The sequence below is a fragment of the Amphiprion ocellaris genome, chromosome 5 (genome assembly GCF_022539595.1).
Source record: "Amphiprion ocellaris isolate individual 3 ecotype Okinawa chromosome 5, ASM2253959v1, whole genome shotgun sequence".
Taxonomy (NCBI): domain Eukaryota; kingdom Metazoa; phylum Chordata; class Actinopteri; family Pomacentridae; genus Amphiprion; species Amphiprion ocellaris.
In genome coordinates this window covers 22,827,940-22,853,650 of record NC_072770.1, presented here as the reverse complement: position 1 = coordinate 22,853,650, position 25,711 = coordinate 22,827,940, and the positions used below count along the sequence as shown (strand labels likewise).

At 38.8% G+C, this 25,711-nt stretch overlaps 1 protein-coding gene across 4 annotated transcripts in view; it reads right to left on the bottom strand.

The window, feature by feature from the left end:
* cpne5b (copine Vb) overlaps window positions 1–25,711 on the bottom strand; it is a 132,482-nt gene that overhangs the window by 101,341 nt on the left and 5,430 nt on the right. The gene's annotated exons all lie outside the window — the stretch shown is intronic.

The following is a 25,711-nucleotide window of genomic DNA, read 5'->3' as shown; positions in this document are numbered from 1 at the left end:
ATTTTAAATATGAAAGAAGTGATGGATATTGCGATGAAGACTGTGTTTAGTTCAAGCCAGGAGTCTGCAGAGAAGGCTTTTCCATGCTTACTTGGAGGAGAATGATGCTGAGTACACAGACCTGCTGCTTCACACGGATGTTAGGTGGTTAAGCAGAGGTACATTTTTGGCCAGATTTACGGAGCTGTTGCCTGAAATCAAGGACTTCCTGAAGTTTTCAAAACATGTGGATTACCATAGAAAGCTAGAGGACCACCAGTGGCTTTTAGATTTATCTTTCCTCACTGGTCTGACTGGTGAGCTCAATGAATTGAATTTAGAGCTGCAGGGTAAAGATGTAGTCAACACAATGAGTTCAGTGAACACGTTTAAAAGCCAGCTACAGCTGATGTCCAGCAGGCTGCAGCCTGGTAACCTGCACAACTTCCCTCACATGCAAGCAGAACTACAACGTCAAGGTAAAGGTGTGATACAGCTTGACAGTGCACGTTATGAAGAGCATGTTCAGAGCATCTCCTCAGAGTTTGAGAGACGTTTTACTGACTTTGGATCCATCAAACCTGTAGCCAGCTATATGTGTTATCCATTTGGTGCAAGTATTGATGTTGGTGACCTTGCTGCCAAAGTCAGATCACTTTTTGACTTGGAAAGCTCCGCTCTTGAGGATGAGATTCTGACATTGGAAAATGACATTGAGATCAAAGCCAGATCAATATCTGCTCAACCTGGAGAGCATGTGGTGTTCTGGAAACTACTGGTGGAGGAGAAATATCCCAATCTCAGAAGATGTACCTTGAACCTGACAGCTCTTTTTGGATCAACTTATTTATGCGAGTCTGCTTTCTCGCACATTAAAATCATCAAGTCCAAGCACAGATCAGCAGTGACAGATGACCACCTTGCAGCCTGCCTACGCCTTGCAACCAGCTCCTACACTCCTGACTACGAGAAGCTAGCCTCCTCCTCCCAGTGCCAGGTCTCCCACTAAGGTAGAAAGGGATTTCCTTTTTTCAAACTCAGAGATCTGCCTGTTTTGTATCTCGTTTATTTTTCTGTTTAGTTCATATTAAGGTCAGTTATGGCTATTGCTCACCATGCAGATTGGCATGTGTGTGTGAGAAAGAGGAGCAGAGAGAGTGGGTTTGTGCTACAGCGCACTATGCAAACTGGCAACTGTGTGAGAGGAATTTGTGTCTGTGTGTGTTTGAGAGAGGGAGGGTTTGTGATGTGATGTCGAGAGGTTTTGTGACAACAAGAAAAAATGTTGTTCGGTTCTTTACTGCAGGCTGGAAACGATGTGTGTGGGTTTGCGATGTTGACACTGGACTGGTAGATCTCGGGAGGTTGGCTACTTGAAAAGTAGATCTTGGGTCAAAAAAGGTTGGGCACCCCTGGTCTAAACAGTCAACAGTAAAAATAGTGACGGAGTAAGCTGTCCCACACTTTGAACAGGTACATCAAAACTACAAAAGCACAGCCTGTATACATCTGTTGTCCAGGGTGGAGGTTTATCAGATGAAGTAAATAAAAGCATGTGTATAGGTGTAGTGAAATGGAGGGCCAGCAAATGAACCAGTATACTTTATTGCATATAATAGACAATGCAACTAATGTCAGAACGATTCTTTTTTTAAGTAGACTTGCATTGTATAAAATCCAGTAAGGGAAAAAAGGCTAGCTAATGTACAGCATCATGGCAACCCCACAATGTGTATAATGTACATCTGCAGAAGAAGGTGAACCATAGCAACTGATTATAGTTAGACTTCTGTATATCTATTGGCTCAAGAGCACTTGAAGCGTCGAACCACATCCATTAAGTTGGACAACATGAGAGTGCAGTTATTTTTACACGTACAGTCTCTTTTCATGTGTGCAAGTGGGATTGTATGTAAGTCTACAACGTGCACAGGCAAACATGCTAATTTCGACAGTAACAGACTACAAAATCAACTAACTAGCAGGAATGTCAGCACAGAAAATTGTTGGGTTTGTGATTCTCACACAATGGTGTGCTGATTGCCAGCCTGTCTGTGTATTTACTCATCTCATTATCTCATCTCTTTGCCTGCCCTCCAAACACCCACCACGCCTCGCTCTTTGCAGCGTTCAACCTCACACTTTCACGTTTTTCATATTAAAGAACAAATATTTTCAGAGCATCGATTTTCTCTGAAAGATTTGGGTTTTATGCCGCTGTACTCTGTGGATTTTACTGTTAGCTTCATTTATTCACGACGTGCCATTTGGGGGCAGAGTTGTTTAAAAATATGTCAGATTGCATTAATTGAAATTGGTACAATTAATTCCCAGACTAATGGAATTTATTAGGAATCGCTATCTAGCCGCTCGTCCCAGCAGTCATAATTACAGTATGTGACCTATTACAGATTACATTCAAAGGAATCCTCTGAACCTGAAACATGATTAGTGCCTGTAGTGCTGAATTAGAGCAAAGGTTGCAGACACAAAATTATAGGCATGTATATGCGAGAAGAAAGCATAAAAAGGTCATTGTCAAGGGTGTCTTTTATGCTTCTCCACCTATCAGTCCCACTCCGCCCTCCAGCCTCCGTCACTTCATCTGTGAAGTACAGTCTCCCCAGCAAATGCGGGTAAACACTCGATACATGACGAGGATGAATGATTGGAGGAATATTATCTATGTTATCTACAGTTTTTTACTGAGATTTGATCTACTTTTTGTTGATTTGTTTGACATGATTTTATTTAAGCTACATTATGTTTAGACTGTGAACATGATTCCACCATGTTACGTACATTATGTACATTTGTACAGTGGTTACAAATGCATGCACAAGTCTCACACATTTAGAAGTATTGCAACAGAAAGTGACACTGGAGTATTTTAAAGAAGGGAGACGATTTTGTAATAATTTCTCCTGCTTATGCATTATTTGAAGAATTACAACTTTCCCTCCAGTTTTCATACTGGCTTCAGATGTTTCCATCTTTAATTTAAAGACCAAAAATCACAGTGCTTGTCATTTTGTTCATTTTAAGTGCTTTACATCCACTTAGATTCATCATTGTCTTTTTTTTTCAAGACTTCTGGGTCCTGAGATGTGCAAAAGTCATCTATCTGTTATTTAGCATTAAATCACTTCACCTCTCTTGAAGTTGTGCTGTGTCGAAACCAGAACAATCATCCATGGTGGTCATTTACTTGTATGGATTTGAAAGTTTTTTATCTCCTCCAAGCAAAAATTGCATCAACAAATCAGCACATTAATGATTTTAGAGTCGATTCTGAATGTGTGTAATGCTGATTATTCATTTATTTATTCATGTTCAGCTGTCTGTTGTAATTGCATTTTTTGGGGAAAACAAGCTGTCTGGGGACATTATGCCAGAGCTGCACCAAATGACTGACAGTGAGGCTGACAGTAAATTCTGTCCCTGATATTATTTATTTGCTCAGTATTTCTCATGCACTTTCATCTTCTCTCTTTCCACTCTGTCTCTCTTCACCAATTCCCACCTGCTTTCAATGCACTTGTTATTAATCTGTCTTTCTCTCTCATCTCTGCTCATGTTTCGAGTGTCCGTGTCACACCTCCATCAGACTTACTTGACCTTTTCATAATGCCTGCCGGAGGCTACTGCCTACCCGCCACTATTACCCTTCTTGATTTCTTTTGCTCGCTTGCTCGCTACAGTGACACAAGAGCCCTTACTCAAGGTGCGAAAGCTGGTTGGCTCCTCTGATTCTTGTTTCTGTTTCTTTCTTGTTTCATTTTCTTCAGCTGTTTCTGTTGCCATAAGCCTTCAGCTGTGTTCTTTCATCAGCCTTGATCTCTTTTGATCTTTCCTTTGCTCCTGTATTTCCTCTATCCTCTTTTATAGCTTTCAAGAGCAAGCTGAGACGACAATTACTGATAAAGAAAAAAAAGAAACACATATAGTCCTGACATCTTGCTTTTTTTCCTCTTAGGTTCCAAGTTAAAAAGAGCTGTGATGCTCTGTGACTGTTAAAAAGACTGTGATTGAAGCACAGGTCCATGTCCCAAGAAAGCACATTTCATTACAGTTTGATCGAAATTGAAGAAAGAAATGGATCTGGTGCCTCTAAAGTAAGATAATTTAATTAGTAAATCAGAGCTCATGCTGCAGTGAGTTTAAAAGGGATTTCTACCTAATCAGAAATATTGCGCTGCTACAATGTCAGTAGAGGAGAGGGAATTTGGGGGGAAAAAAAACATCTTGCTATTTTCAGATAATCATGCTTCTATGCAAAAATGTCTCAGGGATGTATTGTTTTAATTGGCTGCTTTGTTCGGTTTAATTTATTCAGCTCTTATCCAAATACATATTTAGCTGCAGTTGGACCCTCTCCATGCACCAGCCCACCCAACAGCCTTCAAAGGGTAGCTGCATTAGCACACAATGTGTACAGCAATTCATGCTTCATTGTTGTTTTTGCACTTAGACATTGCAAATGTTGTTACCTGCTGCATCACAATTTCGAAAGTATGAGACCAAAGATGATCAGTGGAGATGTAGAGGTTCACGGGATCACGGATCTGTCCAACGAGTTTTGGTTAATTTTGTTGTGAATTTACACACAATATAACATAAATTCGATTTCCATATAGTAGCACAAAAACTAGTGTATGTTACTATAACTAAATGCTAAGTGCCTTGTAGGTAGAAGCTCTGTAACACTTCAGCAGTACAACTTTAGAAGATAAGGCCCGTTCATTATTTTATTGCTTTTTACATTATACCTCGGGGGTTACATCGTTTTGTAAAATGAAAGTAATTTCTCTTGAGTTCCACTCAATGAGTGTTTATAAGAAATTCGAGTTCTGTGGTTTTATTTTTTAGAGCCTGAAGACTGAAGAGGATGTTGATGACGACATTGATGTTTGACAAATGTTTCAGCAACACAACAGCGTAACCACTAGTCCTCTACAAAGACACTGCGACTATAACTCTGATACCTATAAAAGGAATTCCAAAGTATCAGCGAGAAACTGTATAATGTAGCAAATTGGAAGCTTTCTCCAAAAGTGCAAGTCCATAGATGATTCATTTTCCCTTTTCATAAAAAAAGTAGATGCAGAGGCAGCAGAGGAGGTTGCTATTGTTATAACTTCATCTATAAATTGTAGTTGTGTTTTAATAAGGATAGTGTGGGCACCTACCTGACCTTTCATTTATTCAGCTTTTATATTTAGACCTGTTAGCTCAGACTGCATGAAATTGTGCTGCTACATTTCTATGGCCTATCATTGCACATTACAAGAGATGATATGTGTATGTAAAGGTCAACACAGAGCATTTTTACATTCCTTTTGTGTCTATAGAGTAGTTACATACAGCATAGAAAATATGACAGGTTGGTTAACTTAGCATCCGTATAATTGAAGGTTCCTTATGTAGCCCCTTTGCATAAAGACATTCAACATCCAACCTCAATACAGACCTGTGTTAAAACCATCATGCTTCACAAAGATCCTAGAATCCCTTGCATAGAAACAAATTAAGTGTTTCTTTGCAGTGCCCTGTGTTTAGAGCAGGCATCAAGGCTCAAGCTTAGGGCCTGTGCTGGTCACTTTCTGTGTCTTATAAAAGGGCTTCTTTTACAGGGATAAATTATATTTCCCTCTGCATAAAAATGCTTATTGAGGCAACTTTTCCATCAGTACTGGGTAATGGTGACATTTTATATATGAATGCATAAGCAGTGACTTTGAAGCCCTTGGACACTGTTTATTGCTCTGCATTAAGATTTATCACTGGTTTAATTAACACACTCATCACGGAGCTGGATTGGAAGGTTAGATAGCCCTCACTCTGTGACAGACACTGGGTTTTATTTATTCATAAGGCATTTACTGGTTTTATAGCCTGCAGAACAATCCAAAGCCTGGCTTATTTTTATTTTTATCTCAATTTATTTCCAGCTGCTCTTGTTTAAGTTGATTAGTTTTTAAATTGCAAATGCTCCAAAAATATTTTTTGTTACTTTACTAACTTTGCCATTTAATAATTTTGCTGTTATTGTTATCCAAGTTTGTTATTTCTCTGCCTACAAAAATATTACCTCAGTGTATTCCGGTAAGAAATAAAGGTTGAATGAATGAATGAATGAATGAATGAATGTAAATGTGAAAGATGTGCACCTGACACCTGTATGTTTCTGTGTTGAAGAAGCTAATTAAACATCAGTTTAAACATTGGTAAAACTAGTTTTCCTATTTATTTGGTACAAAAATGTAAATTAAATCTTGAGTAATATTTGATGTCAAGCATTGTGAACCACTAGTTTGTTTTTAAAAGTCCCTTTTACAGTAGAACAATAGCAATATTCACTGTGGACAATGTCAAACATTTGTATATTTCTCTTGTAAATTTGTTTACATGTTACACACTTTGTTAGTTATCACGAGTCATCATTATTCCCTCTCTTTCTCCCTCTGTTTCCTAATTTAGGTCATGTTTGTGCTCGCTCACTCACTGGTCCAAAATGAATCAGCCCATATGTCATCCAGTACTGCCTCCTCTCTATCTTTGCCATTTCCACCTCCTGTTTATCTGTCAGCTGTACATTATCCTTCTAATGGTCCCTCCATTATCTCCTATGTTAAATGTAGCCTCAGACTGCTTTCATCACTGTGCCACTGTGCTTTACTTTCAACATTCAGTCGGTTGATGCAGATAGTTTTCGCTATGACCAGTTGCCAGTTTCAATCACACTATTCAGGTTGAGAATTACATGCCAATGGGCACAGGATCAAATCTGAAAAACTGCAGGTTAGTGCAGCACAGTGTAAATGTGTCAGACAAACAGTTACGTATTAATAAAGTAAATGTTTCCACTTTTGATAATACAGCGCTGTTACACATTGATGTGTTAAAACATTTTCTGGACCTGAGGGTCGTCCACATACTGCTGCTAAGATAAAGTGTATGTAAATTACAGCTTTAATCATTCTGCCTATTCTATGAACACATTGAAGGCCAGCAGTGCATTGCTGTCAAAACTGTTAAATTAATGATGCAATTTTCTATTTTATGTGTCCAACGTGTAGAGATGGCCAGCAACTATCACATATGGTACATACAGTATATTTGTAATCTAATAAACTTAAGTTGAACCTGGATGTGCCACTCTATAAATCATGCTGCTGTATGTATAATACTTGTTGAAGTCTGTGAATTAAACACAGCACGTCCTCTTTATGTCTTCAGGGAGTACATAGTCTTTCTTCATCATCTGCCACTGGTTTGTGCACTGAGCTCCTCCGGGAATGGCATTGTCACATTTCCTGACAGATAATTGGTGAGAAAGATGGCTTTTTTTATACTTTTGTGTTCAATAACTCTGTTAAGCATGATAGATGAGCAGCCCGTGTTACTGTGATGAACTACTTGAAATGCAGGCTTTAATAGAGAGGAGAATATCCAGGTTAAAGACATAGGTAGCAATATTATAAACTTTACTGAAGTAACTGTGTGAGACTGACTATTGACTTCATTCTATTGAAAAATTATGTGCTTGTTTGTTTGTGCGTGTGCGTGTGCGTGTGTGTGTGTGTGTGTGTGTGTGTGTGCGTGTGCGTGTGCGTGTGCGTGTGTGTGTGTGTGTGCGTGTCTGTACCCTCTTGGTCCATTAATTTGGTGCATCTCATTATGTCACCGACACAGGCTGCATACATTAGATGCTGCAAAGATCAAATGAATACGCTGCCATTATGATTTACCGTTATCAAAGAAAAACACGACCTGTCCATTTCTGAAATGAAAAGCTCTTAGTGATTCATAAAAAACAAAACAAAGCAGGACGCAATATGACAAAAACACCTCATAGTTACGGTTTGATGACACATTAAAGTAATTACAACAAAAAAGGTGAAAAAGACAAGAGAATATACATTTACTTATTTGCGATGAGGTCATTTTCTGCTCCTGTTGGATAAGTAAAAGCATTTGGAGCCAATAAATTATTGAAAACTGCTTTCTGACAAGTACACGGTGAAAAATGTCCTGTAGACATCAAGTAACTTAATACGAGCTGCGTGTTATATTGTCATATCTCAAAACATATAAACTGTCCTTCAGTTTAGCATCCAATAAATGAAATGGAGAATTGAACAACTGTCATAAATGAAGTTAGCTCAAGTTAAATTTAGCAACATTCTTCGATTGTTATTAACAACCCACAGTTAGAGTCATAGTGGAAAAGAAGCATTTGCGTTACTTAAATATTCCCAGCATGCTCCCCAAAGTGCATTTAATAGAAAAAGGTCTTTTTAAAAAGTCACAAATTAGTGTTACCACTAAAAGAACACATAACTTCAGTGATGCTATGTTTTCAGATTGAGGAAGGTTTTGTCTGTTGGAGTCAGGACGTTTAACCAACCGTGCATTGTGTTACAACAAACTCGGATTCATGAATGAACAAAGAACAGCTCATAAAGTCATGTTAAGGATTGTGCCTGGGTTGTATTTTGTTATCATCATCAGCACATTTCCTAAATAAGTTATTTTTGTCAATAAATGTTTTGCAACCCAACTTCAGACCTAGGCACTGATGGATTCTAACATTAATAGTGATGAATGATGTATACAGACAAAAAAAAATGGGCTTCAAATGATTCTGAAGTTATTTTTGTTTCATTATTTATGTTTACATTTTACATTTTAGCCATTCCAAAGTATGAAATGCCAGTTTACTGCCTTTTCATCTTTACTAGTTAATATATAGATGAACGGGAGATGATTTCATTCACTGTACTACAAAAAGACAGCTACCAACAACGACTTGACGTTGAGAATCAATCAACCCTAAATGTCAATACTGTGGCCATAAGTTTGTATTGGCTATCTGGGTTCACATATACCTTAGTGATGATTGGATCTACCAGCACTTTAAGAAATGTACATATATTTTAACTGGACTATTTACACTGTAAATATCCTATTCTTTCAGCTGGAGTAAAACATGGTGCACCACTACACCTATGACTGAATGTAAGATGTTTTCAGGTTCATCAACTGTGCCAGTTCTGCCCTTTTGGACTCAAAGATGAACTGGATTGATTTTAGTTGTCAAAGGCAAAAGGCCAAGTTCACATATTTTTGGCCATAACTCCAAAAGGGATACACTTTTCACTATCGAAACAAAACATTGAGACAAATATCTTAATTGCTAATGCTTAATACCTAATTGGTGACACTGATCTTGGATGTCCAACAATTTAATGCCTCCAAAGTCTTCATTGCAAAGATTTAATAAGTCTGAATAGAACGGACTGTTACTTCACTGGTTGATGAAGGCATACAAGTTCAAAGCAGTAACTCTGGTTTTATCATGCTTTTTCTTGTTCAAACTGGTTATAATTTGGCACTTGCCCATTCTCTGAACTTACATCACTAAAGCTTGGCAAAAATCTAACAGCTCAATGAATTGGCTTCTGTTTCACACACATACACACAGCAATTTAATCTTCATGTCAGCCCTGTCAATTCTGGCACCAGGGGGGGAAAAATGGATACAGTATGTGCAGAGAAGGTAACTCAGTCAGGAGGTGGCACAAAAGTATGAGGAAAAGGCTGTATTAACTAAAAACTTCAAACACCAACACTCAACCAGCAGGAGCTCAACCTGGGTGTATTCAAAACTAGGTCTGCTGAAAGAAAACCTCATCAAAGCAATTCTTTCATTACCGTGTCAGGTGCAGCCTCCACAGCATATGCCTTCCTACACACCCTACACACCAGCCGCAAGACAACAGTGGTCCTGCCCTAAATCTAAAAGTAAACATCACCCAAAAAATTTCCTCCAATGAGGTTCTCATCTACAACAGCACTGGCCTGTTCAAGCTCCAGAGTTGTCTTGTAAAGGTGAATGAGGCTCTTAAATGAGCCCAGTGAAAGTCAAACTGATGTTAATGATCTTAGAAAAGCATAGACTTTCAGACTTTGGTCTTAAGGAGAATATTTCATACTGCGCTAATTACTGTAAAATGCTGCACTCTTGTATTAATAGTGAAGTCTCCTGATCCTTTCCCAGTAACGAGGAATCTCAGTAGTTTGAGGTCACTGCATTTTGCAGAGAAAAGCAAGAAAATAAAGACACAGAAAAGCTCAGAAAATGATGAAAAAAAGGCTTTTCACCAGCATGACAACAAAAGAGCTTTTTCAATTAGACATGCTGAACTGAGCTACTGTAGTCTTAGATATGCCTTTAAAAGCAAGAATAAACTTTTCAGCAGGGCGTCAACAACTACTGCTATGACATAAAATATTTAACATGTCACCAGATTTGCATTAGGTGTTACATAATACATTTCACAGGGATCGGCAGTACTAAAGGGGTTTCAAACTAACTTCCTGAAACACAACTTCCTTATGTAAATGAGGCTATGAGCAGATATGAGATGCATGAGGCAGCAGGGGGCAGGAGCTGGGTATGTATGTCTCTATGCACCGGGGAATTTGTGAAATCAAGAGAGTATGAATGTAGGAGAAAATCAAATGTAAGAACAAGAGATGGAGAGGAGGGGAAAAAATGTGTGTCAGAGAATGTGTGTGTGAAACAGAGTCTGAAAGAGAGAGAGAGGGAGAAAAGTGAAATCCTCAGAGATTATATCAGAAATAGACTGCGAGTATAACAGAGTTCCTCTTGCACAGGAAGAAGAAACAAGCGGCTGTCATACAGACACACAGACATTGCTGACTTTATTTACAGAGATCTCACACAGACCACAATAATTAGACAGCTCCTTTCCTCTAACCTGTGGGTGGTTCCTCAGCTCTTCAACTCTAACTGCTCTGAGTGCAGGCTGGGAAAAGAATGATAAATATCTAAGCATGAGTAGTTCTTTCTGAAGAGGCGTTTCAAGACAGGAGAACTGAGCTGATGAAATTCTCAACTTGGATTAGAGCACAAGTCAGCATATATAGGCTGCCACAGGCTAATAAGAGAAACTTTGGAAGCCTTAGCATGTAATTATTCATGCTATTGTTGTATACTTTTGTATTGTGTAATGTACTATCCAGTATTGTGACATAACAGAAACATATGGATACAATGTCTTGCAGCTGAGGCTGCAGCAGAGTCTGAATACACAAGCCTATGTACAACATACATTCACTGCTGTATTGAAAACATTTGTTATAATACTATTTCCTGCACAGTATTCCCTGGAAATTTACATCCAAGAAAAGACTGAAATGCAAGTGTAGTGTGTATCAAAGTTGAAAGGTTGACACCAGAAAAACACACCCTCAAGTGTGTTTTTCTGGTGCAATGAGGACAGTTTGTGGGTGTAGAATAAATCTATACTGAATACATACAGCCCAGCCGCTGTAGTGCCTGACCTCTTGCCTTCACACAGTGCAACACAGCTCCAGATGAGGGGGAAGCTTTGTTTGTATTACTGTAGAAAACAAGGAATCCAAACTGGAGGTTTATGACCTTTGGAATCACTGAGCAGATTTTCAAAAATTTATTGAAAGTTTGTAGCTTGTAAAATGAAAATACACCCATCAGGCATAACATTGTGACCACCAGCCTAATATCGTGTTGGTCCCCTTTATGCAGTTAAAACTCCTCTGACCCAGTGGGGCATGAACACAGGACCTCTGGGGATGTCCTGTGGCAGTGAACTCTGTGGGTCCTGTGGGTTGCAGGGTGGGTCCTACCTGGATCAGGCTGATCCTGGAACATCCCATAGATGCGGTGTGTGGTTGTGTGGTTGCTTGACCTGCAATGTTTAGGTGGGTGATAGATGTCAAACATCCACATGAATGTTAGGAGCCAAGGTTTCCCAGAATGTTGCACTGAAACAAGATGATCGATGTTATTCACTTCACCTGTCGGTGGTCATAATGTTGTGGCTGATCGGTGTATACTGATATTAGCAATTGGCTTAAATTACTTGGAAAATATCGGCCTATCGAATATCTGCAAAAATCCAATACCATGCATCTATAATTTATAGTAAAACTAATTTTAAGCTGTAAAAGCAAGCCTACATGTCTACTCAATCATCCACCTTGAAACTCTAATATTCATTATGTTTAACACATCCTGGGCTTAGAAACCTCTTTGAAGTTCATTGTGGTTAAAAATGCCTGATGGAGGCATTTAGTTGCTAAAGCCTGGTGTTTAGAAAACATGAGATTTACATCCAACGATGACAATCCGTCACTAAATCAAAGCAGATACAGAATGAATGTCTTCCTCAAGGACATTTAAAGCAGGATGGGTTGTATTATGAAGGCTACTGTCACGCCTCTTGAATAAAAAAGCACTTCCAGGGAGACAGCAAGAACAGCAGCATCTTCTAATACCACATTCCTATACAACTAAGCTGCATTCTCAATTAAATTATGGGGGAAGCAATGTTTTCACATGGATTACGTTTATCTTTGCCATTTGTTTTATTGCTTTATTGTCACTCCTTTTCAGCCATATAGTCATATATTAGATGGGGTAGGAATTATAACCCATAAAATAGAGGAGAAGCTTCAAAGATGTAGTGAAAGGGTTGTATTTTAACCCAAATCAGGATATTTTCCTCAACATGATTAAGTAGTGTTGGTGCCAAAACCTGAACAAACAAAAAATATAACCAAAATAAGAAAGTGAGAACAAAACTTAAATGTAAGAACTACTCTGTCATAATCTTTCCCACTGAGGAGAAAATACCTTTCATTCAAAAAATGTATGTTGAAATGAAAGGGACAAGTGGAAGCAGTGGTGTCCAGCTGAAGAGGGGGCTTAATAAGGTTTAAAGTGGAAAGAACAAAGTAAAAAATGAGGCAAAATAGATGGGGGAGTTGGAAAACAGTGGAATATTGAAAAAAAATGAAAGAAGTGAGCAGATGGGGAGGCGAAACAGGTAATATGGAGGAAGCAATATAGGAAAATGCGGAGGTGGAAGAAGGAGCATAATCTGTTTATAAGAGAGGGAGAGGAGCAGTGGGTAAAGCATATGGAGCACAGTGTTATTACACCAGATGATATATCAAAAAACCTTTCCCTGGCCTTTATCTCAACCTCTCAAATTATCACTGTGTTGTCATTTGTCTTCCCTATTACTTGGCTGTCTTCTTATTTTCCTGATTGCAAAATTTAATACATTCTATATGAGCTTTGATACATGACAGTGATATAAACATCCACAGATTGTAAAGTTTAATGTAACTGGGGACACCATGTCTACACATGAGTTTCTCCCATCCATCTTACACTCATAACAAAACCACTAGCAGTAGCAATTCATAAATAAAGCTCTCTTCATAGCCTCAATCGTCCAAACTGTAATGCTGGGATTGCTTTAGTGTCAGATCGATGGCAGAACCAAGCAGGATCGTTTTTCCCACCAGCTGTTGAATTATTCAGGCCAAGGCTTCCTCTGGGGAGGTTCCTGCTCGGCCTGCCAGACAGACACAGTGAGCCTGCAGCCTTGCAGGGATGTTTGGGATCCTCACAAAATTCCCAACAGCGTGAACTGCACCCGAGTCAGCAAAGGTCTGGTAACGGGCAGCAGCACACGCTGTACGACCAGGACCCGACAAAATGAGATTCATTGTTTATTTATAGTTGGCTTCATCCGTTTTTCTGTGAGCTGCAAAATGGGATGGATGACTTCTTACTTTTAAAATTGTTTTGTAAGTTAGAGAATTCCACATTGTGCTCATTCAGATGCTATCACACAACAGAGATGAGTTTGTATTTTGTAGGTAAACAGAAGACAGCATCTTATTCCCCTTTAAAAAAAAAAAAATTCCAGCTCTCTGCCTTTACAACTTTATGCAAAGTAACTGCAGCAGGATTCTTGAGATGAAAAGCAAAATGGAAATGAAAGCGCACCCATCTCATAAAACTAATATCCAGGGAGAAAGTTTAGAAAATGTGTCAGAGTAGGTCAATATAAAATGTGTGATTGTTTCAGTGAAGTGGGTCACTGTAGAGTGAGAATCTCATTGTCATATGTCTGCCCCTGTCTGCCCCTAAGACAAGCTTCTTTAGGTAATGAGCTACTCTAGATTTCACAAAAACCGTGGCTCAGATCATTCACTGGCACAAACAGCAAGCAGCAGGTCTGAATAATGTTAAGCCTGAGAGCGTACGGCCATGTTTGCGAATCTGTGAAGCTGTATTTCTGTACAGAGGTGCTTTAATCTAAATGCAAATGTTGACATGCTAATGTTTAGAAGGTATAATTTACCACGTCCACCTTCCTAGTTTGGTGTGTTATTTTGCTACAATGCAGTAAACGCAGTACACAAATACAGCTGAGGCTGATGGGAAGTTCATTAGGTTTGCCGGATTTTTAATCATAAACCCCAGAATTGGACAGATTGAAAGTCTCTATGGAGCTGACTGAAAAGTTACGGAATAACCTAAATTCATCATGTGGGGAGCATGAATGTCTGTAGTCTGCAAATTGAATGGCAGTGGTGGCACTAAAAAGTCAGAAGCTCACCAATATGAAGATGAGTCATATGGGAACCACGAATATCTGCACAAAATATGCTGTAAATTCATCTTCAAGAGCTGAGATATGTCACTATGTTAGTGAACTCTAACTTCTGTGGCAGAACATGAAATTTAGGTGTCTATTCACAAACAATATCAACAGCATGGTGGTAGAAGAGACAGCAGAAGACAGGCATCAAAGTTGATAGGATTCTTCTACTGGCAGCAATGAATGTGTGTAGAAAGTTACAAGGGAAACTATGTAGTAATTATAAAGTTATGATCTGGAAAGATAAAATCAGGAAGGCATACTGTAGTAATTTAATGGTGCAATTATTCATGTTATGCCGGACTCACTCTGCAGGAATTTTGGGCCAATTAGTTTCACCCTTGCTGACAATAGGAGGAGAAATCTGGTCTGGGACTTTAGTCGAAACTAATCTTCGGCCCCAATTATTTGGTAATGTGAGGAGCTTAACGATCCAGTCTCAAATCTCCTGAACTGCTCACAGACTCACCACGGTTGCCTTGATATTATGAAACATGTTTAATATTTACAAGTTAAAATGTGGATGTATTTTCAAACGATAACCACACTAGTGTCTGGAGCAGCTAATACTGTAGCCAAGCAATGCTGAAAAGTCCAGCTTTGGAGATTAACATTAGCGAACATACAGTCATTAAAACTAAGAGAAACCTCTCTCTGAATTAACAGACAATCATTGTTTATCGCAAGTCTTCACCCATTTTCTCATCCAGACTTGTTTTATCCCACTGCAAAGGGATGTTAGCATTACATGAAGCTGTCGCACTGCAGTGTCCGGTTTGTTTATGTCTGCTTCCCCATGAGATTGTGTGGGGTGGAGTTATGGAGCCCAAACCATACACATTTTAACTAACAAAAATATGTACAAGCTGATTCAAAATTACATATAAAAAGCAGACACAATATATACTGTCTATATACTTTTCAGTGGCAATAATATGAAATCTTTAATTTGCTACAATATCAGTCTTAGTATTTTTTGTTGTAATAAAACACATTTGCATGGAAACAACAGCCAAAGAAAAAGTGTTGTGCAAAAAAGTTCTGTCCAGAAGTAGCAGTAATTGGATGTAATTCCAGTTCAAGAAGTACATGTGTAGTCCTCCACACTTCGCCTCTGGTGAGGTGCTGCTCTGCTCCCTGGCTGCTCCCTCATGCATGATAATTTTACTAATATCATGTAGTGTGTGATGCACCATTATTTTAAAAATCTTGTCATGTTTGCATGTCTGAGATTAGAGGAAAGAATATCTGTGAAGTTTTACTTTATGTGTATGATGCAACCCAATTTCAAAATCCATCAGAATTTTTAAAACTTCTGTGGTGTGAGTCCAGCAGAAGTAAAGTTATGAAGTGAAGCTCAAAGGACTGTTGGACTGAGAAACAGAGGAGCACAGCACTACACTGAGTGTCCTCAGTTCTTTGTCCTGAGTTCATTCACTGTTCATTCCTGAGTTGCGTTGTGTAAGTTGTACATTTTGCTTTTATTTTACATCTCATATCATGTTTACTTTGTAAGATGACCATCAAATCTCTAGTTGATTTTGACATGATCGTGAGGTTTAAAGTCCAGATGTGTCGATGTACAGATTACTGTAGTCAAGATATTGTGATAGAACTGAATGTGTATGTGTACTTTCTTTGAGTTGTACAGAATAAGACCATACAACTTTACTCCTTCAGCAGAGGAGCAGCTGGACTTCTTTTCTCTTTTTTTGGTTCATGTTTCACCTCTCGTCCAACCTCTCAGTTCTTAACTGAAGAAGCGTCTTGGATAAGAAGGGAGAGGAGAGAATTACCATGACCTGGATGACTGAGAATCTGCACAGAGACTCAACTATACCTTACTGACAGAAAGATAAGAATAAATGCTTTCAAGTGGAACCTACTGATTTCTTCACCCTTTATGTTCATATCATTTAAGTCAAGTCCAGTCAAATATAAGCATTGCAAAGATTTTTCAGTCTGAACCAAAGTGGTACACTGACAGCATAAGTTCCACGCTGCTAACGTGGCTAAAAAGTGCAGAAAGTTTAGAATATAAATTGAAGAAGTTTTAAAGTAAGACAATAACAAATGACACTTCAAAAATCACAATGACCTACTGTAGGAAATGTAAACACATCAGCTGGTACTATGAGGATAAGGAAGTAAAGTGCTATAGTATCATTACCTTCAGTAAGCGACTAATTTATTTTGAGAGCTGACAGAGAAAAGCGCATATACAGCTTTACGTGTAGTTATTTGAGTTTGAATCTAATCCACAACAATAATTGTCCTAACCCATCAGATATGAGATCATAGCACCATGAAGGCAGCCACGAGTACCAGAGGGGCACTGACACACTCTCTCTCTCACACACACACATTTTTTTTTCACTCATTCATTATCTATATTTACTGGGGCGCTGGTAGCTCCATAATCAGATCCAGTCATCTCAACCCACATACTTTTCACACTTCTCCAGCTTCACCACACATGACCATCTTGCCCAATCAGCCCGTCCTGCGCTGAGGGGCACCGAGCCAGAGCTGAAACAGCACTGCAGGCTGAGAATAAGCAAACAATTTCACAGCTACTCCGAGGAGGGACCTCCACCATGCATCATACACTACAAGATGCTGACTGGCCCACATCTGGTAAAAACTGAATTCTAAACAGTGATGGCTGTTTTCATTCATTTCTCTATATCACTTGTGTAATTAAAAAAAAAAACGTGAGATTAATTATAATGTGAAACTTTTTTTCTGAGTGTCAAGAAATCAGCCTTCAATGTTCTGCAGGTACATTAAATGAAGGATCTCAAAATTAACTGTCAGCTTAAACGAACTGCACCCACAACTCCTGAAGTGAACCTTGAGCTTTCAAAATAATACTCAGTGTCTTCAGGTGAAAATCGTTTCAATGTTGTGGGTAAATTGGACACGTGATATATTTGCTGATAAAGGGCTCAGGAATGTGAGACTTCTGAGTTTCTGCTTATTGGTTCAGTCAAATGTCAACAGGGAAATATACTGGCAGATCCAAACCTGAGAACACACACCAGCAGTGAGCCAGCAGTGAGATGAGCTCATTAGCTGAAGCATACCACATATTACTTCTGATTTTACAGTTTTTCTCAATTGATAAGACACTGTTCCTGAAAAATGACACACATTTCCCAACACACTGCACGCTATTTTCTTTATTTGAACACTATTCACCACACTTGTGTAAAAAGCGTACTTTATTGTCAAATTTTGAACTTTGTTTTCAAAATTAAGACACGAAGCAAAAGTAGGACACTGCACTGCTAAATACAACACACTCTTCTATCACTGTGTTTTCACATGGAGTATAAAAAAATGATACAGTCCTCAAAAATGACAACTTAAACACAAATGCATCCTATAAATGACTCAGAGGGGACCATTGCAGTGCTTGACTGTACAATACAAAAAAAAAATAATGTTAGACAAAAAAATACAGCACTGTATTGTACACAGTACAGTATGCAAATATTTACACCACGTCTGCATCAATTCTTTCAGCCTGGTCAGGCCACAGGACAAGCTATGTTTTCTCTGGAAAGAAAGACCTAGTGTGTCTGATCCAGCCCTGACATGCATCAACAGAAACATCACCACATGCCAAGACCACTGATTGCAAGAGATTTTCCCAAAGTATGGCTGCTGCTCATATACCTTCCACCTCCATGTAGAGAAGAATTCTTCTATAGGACTCAGAAAGGGAGAATATGGCTGCAGAAAAACCACAATAACTTCAGGGTTCATATTGAACCATTCTTGAATCAATAGTCCTCTATGAAAACTAACATTGTCCCAGACAACAACAAAAACCGTGTCTTCTTGCCAAACGCCCTGCTGCACCTGTGTCAGTAGATCCATGACTGTCAGTTACTCCAAGATTGCTTATTGCAGCACAGAGGGTTGCGTTTCCCCCACGCTGACCTGGACGTTGACTATAGCCCGTTGGCCAATGATGTTTCTCCCTCTTCTCCTCCTCTTGACCAGGTTGAAACCAGCCTCATCCACATAGATGTATTCATGTGTATCATCAGAATCCAACTGAAAAACTCTCTGGAACAAACGCACACAAAATACAGAAAAAGTCAGTCATGTACACTTTCTGTAATTTTACTAGTACTTGTGAACCAGAATTATGTATTACATTTTTTTACAGTATTCTCAGAACATGTCTGACTGCTTGTATTGTTCCAGTATAGACATGTCACTGAAGTGACAAACAACATTTACATACCATGAAAAGTGGTCCAGGACCAGGTGCAGGTCCAGGTCCAGGTTCTGGTTCTGGTTCTGGCCGTGGTCTGGGTTGTCCACGTCCTCTTCTTCCAACATGACCTCTTGCTCCTCTGACATCCATTCTGAACAGCTAATTCTGCTTCCCAGCAGGTTTTATAGTGTGCAGTTCATTGGTAAAAGTGTTTTCAGTTTTGACCTGTTGTGTCTTAATTGTGACAGCAGTGTTGGAACAGTGTCCCAGTTCTGCTTCCTAGTGTTCACTTTTTGAAAAATGTGTGCTATGAGTGAAAAAGTGTGTTCAAATGAGCAAAAAACGTGTTCAGTCTTTTGCAAAAAGAGTGCAAGAGTTTTGGAAACTGTGTGCAAACCATGAATAGTGTTCAAAATTTAGACAGCAGAGTCCTGTTTTTGAGAAATGTGTGCAGTCAGTTGGTGGCTGTGAGCAGTGAATGGAACTTAGTGTCTTATCAACTGAGAAAAACTGTAAGCATTGCAGATTAAAATTACCTCCATATTGTTAGGAAATTTGTTCAAATAAGACTGACACTAATATTGGAATACATCAGAATAAACATGTAATTCTAGAGACGCTGCAGCATGCAGAGAATCTTTTGGGACCAGCCAACACACTGAGAGACTAAAACTATTAAGTGCGCTAAAATAGAAACTTTATGATAGTTTTGACACCTGCACACACACTTGCTTCACCAGCTACAGTCAGTATCCAATCACCTGTATTCATGACCATCACTGGTATGACACTCAAAACAAATGAGTTCATTTTGGTCAATTAAAATGCATCACTGGTAGTGATTTGGCCCTCATGAGGATGAAACCGCCCCATCCTTCTTATTGCAAGGTGATGGTAGCTGTCCACAGCTGTGACTCACCTTCCTCAGTAGCACTGACTGAGAGCTATTAAGCTCCCATTGCTCCATCACATATGCTGTGGACAGATGCTTCTACCACAGCACAATGGGTGCAATTCACACAGATGAATGACTGTTCATGCACCTGTCTTGTTTATCAGAAGACTTTGATGCTCAGAGTTTTAATACATTCCGTTTTTATATTTTATCTTTGGATTTTAGGAGGAACAAAAAGAAATCTTTTCCAGGTATGTCTTTGAGATGACTTTGGAAACATAGCAGACACATTAATACCTCTGCTGGAAGCGGTTTCATACATATCAAACCCGGTCTAAGTACTTGCAGTGGTACATTGTTGCACAGAGGGCACAGCAAATCTGAGATTTAGTAGGTTTAATAATGCAGGCATATCTTCGTCTTCTGACCTTCCTGTGCAGTTTTGGAAGCAAGTATATATCTGTGCATTCACTCACAGTACTGACAGTACATTGAAAACCTTCCTGCATCTGGTCCTACTAATGGAAGAGATGGTGCAAATTCATGTAAATCCAACATTTCGAACTTTGTCTGCTGGTACAATGTAAATGAAATGATCATTTATGTTAATGTGCCTTTGGTGATCACTCATCTGTAATTATCTCCAAGCATTAAATTGGTGATTCTATATAATTAGTACATCTGTTTTCTCCATGGACAGCATGTATTTGTTGTGAGCACTTTGGTAGCGAGAGCCTGCAGAGATGTGCCCTTTTGGCTTTGTTAGGTTTGTCAATAGCTTCAGCTAAAAAGTCAATGAATCCAATTATGCAATAACATAATGACTCATGAGATATCAACAGCAACAGCCTCAGTCCAGTATAACTTTGATAAAAGACTAATCAGGAACCAGGACAAACAAGCTGTAGAACCCAGCCACATGTTAATAAAGGCTTCTCCACTATGGTGGACTATTCAGGCAACCCATTATTCCCCACATGCACATAAAACACATGTAAACACTCTTCAGTCCCTGACTTGAGGGATTCAAGGGGATTCTAATGTTCCCAATAGGAACTATATGTATGCAAATGTGCAAGTAACTGGTTTGAATGTGTTTATTATGTATAGGAGAGATTTCAGGCTTTTATTTTGTCACAGTAACTTATTCAAGCACAGTCCTGGTTGTAAAATAATAATCCTATGATTTAGAGCTGGTTTCAATAGATTAGAAAAATTATGCGGTTTAATTTTTTTGAGCACTGTTTGCTATTATGTAAATGTCTGCACTCTCCTGTATTGCTTGATTTTGTCTGGAAATGTAGCCATGAACATTGGAGTTTTCACTTTTCATAATAAAGCTGACTGCAGCATTGCTGATAACATTGGGACTTGTTAAGAGCTTTCATTTAAATAAATGAAAAATGTCTGCTTCATTTCACAAAAAATAACATTGCAGCCATCTATTATTATCTAATAAATGATAGATATACATGGAAAGATTCCTTATCAGATTATCAGTTACACTAAAAACCTTTGCATAGTAGTTTTAGGGGTAGCCTTATCTCCTAAAAATGAAACTCCTGTGCAACTAAATGGCATTATGTTTTGAGGGAAACTTGTTTTCTCCCACATTATGTTTGTTCACTACATATGACAAATATGTTTGTAATCAACATGTCTTTGCAAATCATTTAAAGCTTTAACTCTTTTCAGTCAACTAATCGTGCATTGGGTTGGGTGGGAATTGTCACCCTTGAAACCCAGAAAACAGAGGAGAAGCTTCACACATAATGTAAAAGCGTCATTTATTCACCGAAATTGTGATATTTTCCTAAACTTTCACTAAACAGTGAGCAAAAACAAAAGCAAACAGTGAATGGTAATGAACCTTAAATCTGTGAAAAATGGTCCCACAGTAAACGTACATTGCAGCCCCCTGGGAGAAAAACTCTTTCTCAGAAACCAGTTTACTTGTGTAGGAATCTAATTTTTGTGAGACAGGGTTGTTAAGGGAGGATGTATGGTGTTTGCAAAGAAAAAAACGGCTAAATCTTTGTGCAAGAAACAGTATGTTATTGAACCTATACACAGCAAATGTTGCATTTCATGGGTCTTAACACAAAGCAGAGGCCATGGCACTCTTTCCCAAACTGAATTTGACAATCATTTGAGCCCTCTAACGTGTTTACTGGTCACAGTCTTCTCAGCTATTTATAACACTGAAGGAGAGTGTTTAGGTGATCCTGTATTCCTCCAGTCCTTCACTGATAAATTTGACTTTGTCTTCCCATGACTTCTCTGCTCTTGCCAGCAACCCTGTAAACCCCGTCAGCCAGAGAGCACAGATCAAAGCCTCGTTTCAGCCTCTCAGCTACTAAAGCCAGCATGACAGTGAACCATCATTAACACTGGCGGAGAGCGTTACCCTTCTTCCTTTGCAGTTAGCATCACTTATGTTCAGTGGCTTGTGGCCTTGTTTGCATTCAAGGGGATTCTTGTAAGAAATGCAAGAGACGAACTTGACACAAGTTTGCAGGATGGAAGAATTTGACGGCAGCAGGAATGAGACAGTTAATTCTCAGTAGCAGAGCTGACAGCTGATTATAGGCATTGCTCTGTGAAGATGCTGACAACTGAACAGTGCTGCTGTCAGGGCTAGAGGGGATCACTGGGTGTGTAATGATGGATAAAAATCAGCATCTTTATATTATCATTGTAATGAAGGCAAAGGAGAAACAAGGTTTTTTTTGGAGAAAATGGGATGAAATTTTGTTTTTGTTAATATAAAACTAACAAGTAAAGGAAAATACTGCCTTTAAAATGTGGATGCAAGCACTTGACGTGCATATTTATTCTTTTCCATATGCCCACAGTCCACTTTATTGATTTAGTGAAAGCATTAGTCATAGTCTGTCCATTAGTGTCCAGAAGGCTGTGGAAAAAGGCACTGAACTGTGAAAGACAGCAAATGTGTTCCAAAATTGTATTTGCTATCTGTATTGCACTTATTCATTGTGTTTGTAAGTAAGAGGATAGAAAATAATTGATTTGTTCTGCTAGGTCAGGAGACAAGAGTGCTTCATGCTGTAACAGCATCCAAACATCCTTTTGTATGCAAACACCTCCACACACACACACACACACCAAAATATGTACAATATGCTCTCTGTAGATCAGTGCAGTCCTGGAGGCAGAAAGCCGAAAGAACTTCTTCTTCTGGTGTCCATTTAATAACCACTGATTCTCCTTCCTTTGCATCTGACTCCTAGATGAACTATGTTGCAGTTACAGAACAGTCTGAACACACACACTATTGACCTCATAGCTGTTCAATGCTATCTGCAAAAGAGAGCTACCTTTCTGTTCTAGAAGTAGAATAGAAAGGTTGCAAGCTACTATCCTCACATTTTCTATAATGGCCCCCAAGAGAGCAAGTCTGTGTAGGAAAAAGTTGGAGTCAGAGAGGTGTGCGCTATAAGGAGTCTCATCAGTGCTGCAGGTATTAGAGACACAGTCCTCAGTGATGCCTCATCTTCAGCTCACACAAGGCGCAACTTAATGTAGCAATATCTGTGTGGCCTCAACAAGCAGAAGAAAAAAAATCTCATAAGCGAGGACAGTTCCACTAAAAATTTAATGCATAAACTATAAGCAGATCATTCCCATAGCTTCACCGAGTGACTTTCATTAAAGAAAACTGTGTAGTGTGAACAGCCAGTATGTATAGTTAAAGCGTGATGCTCCCTATTGCTGCACAAAACTAAACTCTGGTGCTTGTTAATCTGTTAAATCTCACTATTTTCTTTCTTTTTGTTCTGCTTCTTGTTTGTTACCAGGCACAATAGCATAGCTGTATTTCTTTCACATTGTGAAACCAGATGGGATCAGATATTAGTGCCTGATTTGAACTTTGTGTTGAATCATTTTTCTGTTGTTTGACCAAGTGTATTTCACTGAGTAGGAATCTAACAAATTATAACTGATTTTACATTTTTCCCTAAAGCAGTGTCTTGTTATACTATGCACAACTGGCTGTACAATATTATGCAATAAAACAGAGCTTACTGCTTGATTTACTCTACATCCTCAGTTTATATTGATCATTAGGCATGATGAGAACTTGGAAAACGTATTGCTCTTTATTCACTCTATATCTCACAAGTGCTTTCCTGTTACATTTTCTAACATCATATTGGTTTTTTACACCTTGTTGTGTCTTCATCTGTCTTTTAACATTTTTTTGCTGCTTTTTGAATCACTTTGTAACCTAGATTTTTAAAAGTACTGTATAAATAAAGATAAAGAAGATAACAATTATTATTATTGTTATTATTACTAATATTAATATTATTGCTTTATGATGGGCAATTTACTCTAAAGTGGTTGTTAAATTAGCTGGCTACATGTAAGTTTTATTGTCATGGGCTTGTATTAAAAATTTATTTTCATGTGTTTTTTTTATTCAGAAGTGTTGGAAAGCGGCTGTAATTGATAATTTTCATTTTAACAATGTCGCTATCAGATGACACTGAAAACCATAGCAGTGCGAAAAGGGTCATTACTCATAATAAATTTGAAGATTATTATCACCCAAGTAGTTTTTTTTTTGCTATCTGTTGTAAAAACATTAAACTAGCAGCAAATAGGCAGCAGACATATCCAGGGGATACAGGGAAGCATCTCACAGAGCCAGGTATTGGCATCAGGTGTTAGAATAATCCAACTGGGCTAAAACAGAGTGAATTTGGACTTAGATTCACCAGATGGCCAGAAACACGACTCCAGATGAATAATAATGTTGCTCTGAAGTGCTGGCTATGTAAATATTCAAGTGTGTGTGTGTTAACAATACACCTTTAAAGGTAACCGTGTGTTGATGTTATAGTCGCAACTTGCTTTTAATGCCTCCAGGTTCTTGTTGTGTGTTGTGCTTTCCTTGTAATGCCTGACTTCAGCAAGAAAGATTTCCCCTCATTTACTGCTTTTGCTCACATTTCACAAATGTTGCATCACATTAATTACTAAGACTCACCTGCAGCTCTTGTGTTTTTGGTGATAAAAATTAAAATAAAACACCTGCCAGGAGCAGAAATGCAACATTACTATCATTCTGTCTCTCGGTTTTTATTCTCTCTCTGAACACACTGGGCTCTTATTTGCATTTCCTAATGAATTCTCTTCCAGTTACTGTGCAATGATGAGCATACCCACCTCAATATGTCTCTCATCTCAGTCTGTCTTTTTTTTTACCTGCTTCCTCACCATCCACACCATTTCTCTCCCTCCTTCCTTCTATCTGTCCCTCTACACCTAATTTTCCCTAACCAGCTAAAGTCCGTTAGGCTGTGTGGCATCAGGCAGTGTGCCCAATCTGTTGTGCTGCACAATTACTAACTCTGTGCATGTGTGTGTGTGTTTGAGAGAGAGACAGAAAGAGGTTTATCTTACTTTTGGTGGTAGTGGGGAGACATCTGCAAGATAATTATGTTGTGGTTTGCAAAGCTGAGCCTGTGTTTTATACCCACAATTCTTTGTGTGGCTAATAAGCTTCAGCGAGGCTCGTGCTGCAGCGCATATTCACACCCAAAGTGCTCAAACCTAGAGAGCTGTGATGTGCAAGAGCAAGGGAAATCAGAGTGATGATAAGCAGTGGTGTTGGATCTCCCTGCAGGGCTTTTCTACACTGCGTGATGCTTTCATATCTGTCCCAGTTCCACTAAGGCAGCTAGCGGATGCTGAAACCAGAGTTCTCATAAGCACGACTCTGTGCAAATGCAGACCATCCAGACATTTAGCAGAGGTATTTAATCATAGCAACACATGCACGGCCTGAACTGAGGAAGCAAGCTGTGAAATCCCACTGATAGCGAGCTGTGCACTAACTGCTAAAAAAAATAAAAAATTACGTCACTGCCACAAGCCACCAATTAAAATAAAATTCTGCAGCTACAAGATCTGTCTTCACCATATTGAAGACCTTAGACTAGGTGTCACTTTCAAGAAAAGGACAATCCATTAATGGTTTAATTGGGTCTCTGCTCTGCGTTAAGTCGATGTGAACTTTAACCCAGAGCTGGTTGGCAGTCAAACCTC